This window comes from Eptatretus burgeri, chromosome 11, assembly GCF_056783735.1.
Source record: "Eptatretus burgeri isolate ZD-2024b chromosome 11, Ebu_testis_v1, whole genome shotgun sequence".
In the NCBI taxonomy this organism is placed as follows: domain Eukaryota; kingdom Metazoa; phylum Chordata; class Myxini; order Myxiniformes; family Myxinidae; genus Eptatretus; species Eptatretus burgeri.
Window position 1 is genome coordinate 71,375,185 of NC_140971.1, and position 8,635 is coordinate 71,383,819.

At 46.5% G+C, this 8,635-nt stretch overlaps 1 protein-coding gene across 4 annotated transcripts in view; it reads right to left on the minus strand.

Annotated features, from left to right (window-relative positions):
• SKIC8 (SKI8 subunit of superkiller complex) overlaps nt 1-8,626 on the minus strand; it is a 32,727-nt gene extending 24,101 nt beyond the window's left edge. The window contains exon 1 of one of the 4 annotated variants that reach the window (XM_085846928.1): nt 8,559-8,626. The gene's annotated coding sequence lies outside the window, so the exon portion shown is untranslated. Of the gene's footprint in view, nt 1-8,392 lie in introns of all 4 variants that reach the window. The other 3 variants (XM_085846931.1, XM_085846929.1, XM_085846930.1) reach the window with 3 other exon arrangements.
• Nucleotides 8,627-8,635: the final 9 nt, after the last annotated feature.

Consider the following 8,635-nt stretch of genomic DNA (forward strand, 5'->3'; position numbering starts at 1 on the left):
TACCCACACCCAGCCAACTGGCATGATGACAATTGAAGTCACCACATATGAGGAAGAGAGAGTTGGGTTGAGTGGATAGAAGGTGGTCCATGTTTTCAGAGAGTGAGATGTAAATGGGGTAATTACTGTTTGGTGGACGGTACAACAAACATAAAACATGAGGTGGGAGTGGAGGGAAGCCGTAGCCAGAGGTATTCCTGGGGATGTGGGGGGAGAGAGGGCAGTGCATGGAGAGTGAGGAATGGAGTCTTTGATGAAGGGAGCAACTCCACCGCCAGGACGAGGCTCAGCCTGTCATACCGGAGGAGGGAGTAACCAGGGAAAGATACGAGGGAGTCAGACACGTCTTGGGGGACGAAAGTTTCTGTTTAGCAGATTATGTCTAGCTAGTCAGTGGCAACCTGTATGGAAAGATCTGTCAGGTTTGAGTGAAGGCCCCAGATATTTGAGGTCCACACTGTTAAGGAAGAGGGAGGGGAGGAGGCTTTGGGTGCAGGGGAGGGAAGGATGAGGGAGGAGGGGGGGAGGTAAGGAGAGTTGTGGAAAGAGTGGGGGGTGCAGTAGAGCTCAGGGAGAGGGCTGGATGAGCAAGGAGAAAAGGCTCGGTGGTGATGAGTTGAGGTACAGTGGGGAGTAATAAGAGAGGGGGAAGAGGGCAGTTGAAGATTGGAGGTGGAGTGATGAGATGGAAGAGAGAGGGTGGGGGAAGGAGGCAGCTTTGTGGATGTGAGGGGGGGCAACTTTGGGAAGGGGGAGCTTGGAGGGAGAAGGGTGAGAGGGGAGAGTTAAGGGAGAAGGGTGAGAGGGGAGTTTTAGAGAAAGGTGAGAGGGGAAGCTTGAAGGGGGAAAGAGTGTGAAGGTTGCTTTGAGAGGGAGGAGAGATGATGAGAGCAGTCACGGCCAAGGTGCAGGATGGCGATGGGAGAGGTGGGGAGAGGGGAAGGATGAGACTTGGTAGAGGTCTGGTGAAGAAGGGAGTGGGCAGGGGGAGGTGCAAGATTTGAGGGGTTGGGAAAAGAGAGAGGTGTGCTGAGAGGAAGGAAAGAGCATGTTTGTGGTGGTGATGAGTGTACCGATTGAGAGAGTGACATATCTGTTCGGTGTGAATGGAGTCCACAGGTGTTAGAACACCAAACACTTTGGGACAACAGAGAAGGAGCTGATATTGAAGCAGAAGACAGTGAAGAGGTGCAAAGAGCGGAGGTAGGATGAGGAGCAAGATCGGAGGGGTAAGGAGAGGGGATAACAGGTGAGGGGTTAAAAGGAGGTAGATTTAAGGAGGTTGGGTGAATTGGCACTGAAGTTGGGAAAAAAGGATGATTGATGGAACACGAACATGCATTGTAAACTGGGATTTAAATTTTTTAGTCAGAAATGTGATTGAAGACATTACGTGAGGGATGCAATAAAGGAGAATTAAGAGAACTAGTACGTGCCCGTAAAAAAAAAGAAAAAAGAATAGATCAATATTCCAACCGCGAGCAAGAAACAACAACCACACAGGCTGTTTCTTCGCTCTCGCGTGCCCGTACGTGCGTGGCCCGGAAGTTCGCATATCACAGTTACGATTATTCGCAATTTAGGTTTTAATGGCCAATTATTCAATTAGTGACAACGTATTTTACCTTTTCGCAATGTCGTCGCAAGGTAAAACAAAAAGAGAAGAGAGAGAAAAAAAATTACTTCCTGGTTCGGAGCATACCAGCACTCTGATATTACCGAAATTTATGCACCATCTAATATGAAAACGATCATAACTTGGGCCATTCTGTTTATCTATAAATGCGCACAAGAAATCGAGAAATTATTTGAATACACGAAGTCATCACTCTCCGGAAGCCCGTACGTTGTAACCCGTAATGGGGAACGTGGCTGTGCTTCCCTTCCCCATCAGCCACGCCCACGCAACAACGTGTCTTCCCATTGGTTTGGGTAAATAAATGGCCACAACTTGGGAAGCACTTGTCCGATTAATATCAAACCTTGAAAAGGCACATCCTCAGGTCCCCAGCAATATACCTGGCAAGTTTCAATTAGATCGGACCAGAGGTTGTCGAGAAACAGCGGTCTCTCACACACACACACACACACACACACACACACACACACACACACACACACACACACACACACACACACACACACACACACACACACACACACACACACACACACACACACACACACACACACACACACACACACACACACACACACACACACACACACTGATGGAGAAAAGAAACGTTGTACCAGTTGGAGTTTTTCGCCACGGGATGAAGGGAAGGTCGAATTGAAAATAGTCTTTCGAAGAAGCAGAAGAGTAGTGAATTATGATACAATACCGAGAACCACACGTGTGAAATGGGGAAGTTGTAACATTTTAAGAGCGTTTTTTATTTTTTGATAAATATTACACAAGGTTAGGTAAAGGAAAGGTTCGAGAAAAATGGTGAAGGTGTTTGGTGAATTTGGATCGGCAAACACAGAAGGAAGCTGGTAGTTCGACAAAAGTTACAGGAAGAAGAGGGGGTAGAGAAACACGTGGTTTCGGGAGGTGTAAGGTGAGAGGTTAAAATATATATATATATATATATTTTTTTTAAAGATTAGGTTGGATTAGGTAAAGAAAAGGTTGAAGAAAAAAAAAATCGTGAAGGTGTATGGTGAATGTGGGTTGGCAAAAGTAGAAGATGGTAGATAAGCAGAAGTCGGTGCAGGAAGTCACCTGGTTACCTGGGGTTTCAGGTGAGGAGGAGAGGTATTGTTTTTGTTGTATTTTTATTTATATTTTAAGACATGAAACAGAGGGTATATTTGGGAGGGATAGAAGGCGGGTGGAAGGAAAAGTGGAGGGAAAAGTGGAGAAAATAAACACGATTGTGCACACAAACGGGAAGAAGGGCAGGCCTCAAGGAAAGCCGATATGAAAAAACGACGAAAACTCAACAATTAGCACAAGTTTTAACACAAGACCGAACTAGAAACGCACAGTAAACACAGAGATAACAAAATGACAGTAAAAACGTGACAAAAACAAGAGGAAAACATATCTTTGAGAAAGTAGTCAGAGACCCTGAAAGAGGAACTGTCACCGTTGCTCAAGAACCGGAACAGGAAGCGTTCGAGTCTTTTTGGGAATGTCTATCAGCTTTACACATCTGGATTTGGGGATTTTCTCTCATTCTTCCTTGCAGATTTACTCAAGCTCTTCCAAGTTGGATGGGGAGTGTCAGTGAACAGCAATCTTCAAGTACTTCCACAGATTCGCAATGGGATTCAAGTCTGGGCTTTAGCTGCGCCACTCAAGGACTTTCACGCTCTTGTTCTGAAGCCATTCCAGTGTTGATTTGGCTGTATGCTTGGGGTCATTGTCCTGTTGGAACGTAAATCTTCACTGCAGTCTCAGGTCTTATGCACTCTGAAGCAGGTTCTCCTCAAGGATTTGCCTGCATTTAGCTCCATTCATTGTTCCATCTATCAGTCGAGTCGAGTGCAAACCTCTGCCACGTGAGCTGAATTTGGAGTGTCAAAGAAAAGGTTGTTGAATACGTGTTGACACAAGACATTTCAGCAATTTATTTTTAATTAATTTGTAAAAATATCAAAAAACATGTTTCACTTTGTCATTATGGGGAATTTTTTCGTTGGTCGGTGACAAAAAAAAAAAATAAAAAAAAAAATAAAAAATCAATTTTAAATTCAGGATGTAACACAACAAGATGTGAAAAAAGTCAAGGGGTGTGAATACTTTCTGAAAGCCCTTTAAGTAATGTTTAAAGTTTAATTTGTAACCTCTTCCTTCCAAATGCTTCAATGAACACTTTCTCAAGGCACTGTACTTCTCAAATCGATACTTCACCATCAAGGCTCAGAGAAATTTATGTCGACAGATCAATGTGAGTGAAGCAACATCTGAACGTGTTACTTGATGATGTCTTCGACATTATTTGTGATTGTGGTACCGCAGTAGCTGAGGTTTGCAATGCGTGGAAGCTGCTGCTTGAAGTCCCAACAAACCAGATAATCAGCAAGAGTTGCACGTATTGAGAACATCAATGAATTGTATACTATTGAATGTTGCGCATTACTTGAGTTATATCGTTCCGTCAAGTCATGTCCGACTTCTGGTGACTGACATGATCGAATTTCTCCAAACATCCCCGTACTGCACAGCTTCCCGAAGCTCTGGCAGGGATAACTTGGTTGAAGCCTTTACCATGTCCACCCAACACATACAAGGTCTACCTCTTCCTTTTCTTCACTTAATCATCAGACTTTCATTTTCTGCAAGCATAATGTGTCCAAAGTATGACAGTTTCCGTTTTAGTATCATTACTTCAAATGTAATATGGTGGTCTAACTTCATAAAGCACTGATTTTTGTTCTTCTTGCTGTCCATGGACTTCTTATTGCATTTCTATTTATCCAAAATGTAGCTTGTGACAGTGCTGCACACCAATAACGTTAGCTACCTGGAACTGGCGGAAGAAGATCATACATTTTTACAACAGATTTTAACTGATGAGGTACATTTTCATCTCAAGGGATTTGTGAACAAACAAAATTGTCGATTCGTCATGGAATGGTTTTCCATTCTACAATCTGCAAAAAATAATAGAAAGCAAAATGACTTCTGTATCGAATGTTTTTTTTTTTTTTTAAATAACAGGGTTATGCTGCATAGAAAAGTGACCCATGACAGTGAGAAAAGGTCCTCAACCGAGCAAAGAGAGGTCGAGGCCAATTTATTCCTCAAACGTGAAACACCCTGCAACCAATGCCTACAGAAATCGGACTTTTTGGAACGCCGGCTACATTTTCCATCCAATAATCATGCAACTTTGTTGAAATATTATCCATGGGTAGGCACTCCGATTTTGAAAGTTTTGTATCAATCCATCAAGCAGTTACAGAGAAAATAAATTTAAAAGTGAACTCGAAGGGCACTCAGTAGAGTGCAAACCTCTGCCACGAAATGCCTGACCCACGAGAACATAACGGGCCCAATACATTTTTGAAATATCGTGCTATACAGAACTATATCGTTTTTGGCTCGATCTCTCAATGGTGAAGAATCACTTGAAAAATTTGAGTAGTCAGATCCGGATCCAGATAGTCACCAAAATCGAATCAATTCTTCTTTGTCGCACACCCAACCTGTCCACAAAATTTCATCCGGATCCGTCCACAACTTTTTGAGATATCCTTCACACAAACAGAGACAGACAGACAAACAATGAGGGGTGAGAACATAACCTCCTTCACCTTCGGTGGCCGAGGTAATAAAGGTGAAAAAGTGAGGGTGGAAGGGAAAAAAAAAAAACAAGAAAGAGGGCTTCGGCTGACGCTCCACAACATGGTCAAGGATGGTTGTGGATGCCTATTACTAGTTTTATTAATCCAAATACTTATAAATCCTCACTTTGAGCTTTGCTTGCACAAGTACCTGTTATGCAGGCAAATATTTCCTGGACGTTGCCAATCTATCCAGGAGCTTCTTAACCCTGATAAGCTCTCATTCACTCACAGTGAATCTTTGTGGAAGCACATGGTGCAGGCCCAAAAACAAACCACTCTGGTGCCTTTTCAGGGAGGCGTTCGCTTCTGGCACACACATCTCTTCATCCGGGGCCAGTAAAGCCAAATCAGAACCCCGGGAAGAAACTTCTGGCAATGTGCCCAAACATCATACCCTCACTCGCTTCTTTGAGGAAGCCAAGCCGATTCACCCCTTCACAAACATATGGGTCTTATCCAAACTTCACTTCATTTACGTGACATCTTTCCGCTTCCGCTTCAGTTTGGTCTTCTGCTGGTTGTCTCAAGTCCATCATGGGTAAATGCATCTCTTGACCACACATCAGGACATCAGGTCACATCGTACTGGGGGGGGGGGGTCTCATTACTGGCATCCCAAACAAGGAGAGGCCGACGGCTCAACTGCCATGGCTCCTCAGGCCGCCATGATCCTTGGGGATGCCTCCTCAAAAGTGCAGCTTGACAAAACCTCTCCACATGGTCCTTTGAACCACATCAACAGCAGGTGCCCAAGGAGGACCGCCTTGGACCCCTGGAGGACGTGTCCACAGGGTCCGGTTACAGGCACTCCGGGACGGTGGCTTGGGTTGGGTTTAGATCTCCGGGTTCGGAGAGCTCAGCTCTGAACTCCCTGTCGATCATATCCCCGTTTTCAAATTTTACTATTGTCGGCTAAAACCTCGACATTTGGGTAGTACCCCTTTGTGATGGTCTTCCCCACCGTGAGCCTCCACGCAGAGGACTTTCACACTGTAGTGCAGTATATTTCAAAAAAAATATAATGTTGCGAATTCGTGCCCGCCGGCGTGCGATCGGCCACGTAACTCGAATCGCGGCACGTCGCCCACCGGACGGACAATTCTGTCGTGACCCTCTTGGAACAACGCCGGGAGCTAGTCACGGGTGGGTCTTTCGACCTCACTACAATCGTGCCAATCGGCCACCCGCGTAGGATAGGGTTGTTCGCGAAACTCGACCTACCTAAGTACCTACGCGGATGGTTAATCGGGCGATCATACCTCGCCGCAGGTCGACTTCGGACACGAACCGCTTAAGTGGTTCGTTCCGTACTGCAGAGATAACCGAGCGGAGTTATTGTCGACCTCGACGGTTCAGATTAGTTACCGGGAACTTACACCCACTACCAATCTCTTACGCGATGCAGGATGGAGAGTCAATAAAAACAAAGTAGACAAACCAGAGCGGGAACGGTTCAACAAGCAAGCATTTTATTTACACACGCAGACACACAGACACAAAGCAAGCACGTATATTCAGTCACAGCAATAATACAACAAAAGCAAATGCAGAGTTAAAACCGAATAAGACCGACACACGGCAACACTTACGCAGTTCTACTTTACGGATGGTGCCACCACAAGCATTTACACAAAAAAGCAAAGGAAAAAGAAAAGCAGTCGCGACTTCCCTTTTCGTGGCTGGTGAGTCCCTCTCCCACGACCGTCAGCGAGGTCGCGCCTGGCCCCGACCTCTCTCACGGCCGGCGAACCCTCTCCGGCACTCCTCGTCCAGACACGCAGGTCCACCTCACAACCGGCGCTGCCGCATCTCCCGTCCATGCCTTCGTTACAGGCCGCTCGCCAAGCCGCGAGCGCAGGACCTCTTCCCCCGACAAGACAAGCAGCGCCAAGAAGAAGACGACGTCCAGCCCAGAAGCTCAAACCACCCGAAAAACACAGGAACTCTCGAAGACAAGGAGACAGGAAGCCTCGAAAAACCTCACTAACTCACTCAAGGTCCGTGCTGTCCGCCTTTTGTAGCGCGGGGCTCCGCCCTTCGCTCCGCCCCGGTTTTGGCCCCGCCTCACTTCGAGTTTCTTGGAGAAGCCTCTCGAAGGGAGGCGTGCCCTCTCGCTCTCCCTCCACCTCGCCCCGTGTGGGGGCCGGGGGAGTCAGTTTTTGGCTCAGGGCCAGAGAATTATTCCCCCAAAAAGAGGCCCCCACCTTTTCTCACCTTTGAACCCCGGCTCGGATCGCACTTCCACCACACCGAGCGCGAAGAATTTAGACGGGAGAAACAGGCGGGAAAAACCCCCGAGCATCGTTGGTGGTTTTTGTTCTTCCGCGGAGCTCGTAACCGCACGGGGCCTATTGAATGGCGAGTGGCGAAGATGTGGTAGCATAGATGGTGGAGGTGGCGTGGTTGTAGTGTGGTTGGCGCTGTGGTGGGGATGGCGTGGTTGTTGAGATGCTGTTTGTTTGAAATAAAAGATAGAACAGAAAAATGGCTAACTCAAAGCGTCGCAGCCCGGATGGATCACATAAATTCCCTCTATACAAAAAGTGTGGGCTAACTACACATGTACCTATCGAGATATCTCACCTGAGGACTCTTTATGGTGTAATGCGAATTTCCACAACCGTAACAATATGCAGTATATACACTACAGTGGAACTCCCCTGAAGAAAATGGATGTTTATAACACTCGTACAAGTACAAAGTATTTCTTGCGAAGCTGAAGCAGAAAGCCCGACGGAGAGATGTGCAAGCAGTCACGGACTGGTCTCATCCATCAAATGGCAGTCTCCATTCAACAAAGACAAGTGTAAGGTGACCCATTAGAGAAGGAGCAACCAAAGGTTTGCCTCCACCATGGAAGGAGAGGAAGAAAGAGACTTGGGTGTTCCATTTGAAACGTCCTTCAGCTCCCATGTTGCAGACACATCCAAGAGAACTTGCAATCAAGAGGTCATTGTAGACCCCCTAAGACCTTTTAGATCCCAAAAGACCCTTTAGCCCCATAAGACCCTTTAGACCCCCTAAGACCTGCAGATCGCTACCAAGACAAAAATGTGCATTCTCTGTCAGAAGGGTCAACCAATGGAACTACCGGGATACGCTGTCGATGCGACTACTCATCAAGCAGTTCAAGTCCGCTCTCGAGAAACATTGGGCCGAGCACCCACTGAAGTACGGTTCTTACCGACGAGGTTAGAGTACGGTTAACGACCCACAAATACACAACGCTTCACGTGCTCCACTTCCAATACAATTACCAGGCGCGCACAGACACCGCGTAGTTCGAAGGCGTCGCGCTCAACCTACGTCATGACGCAACCGATTGTATTCGTTA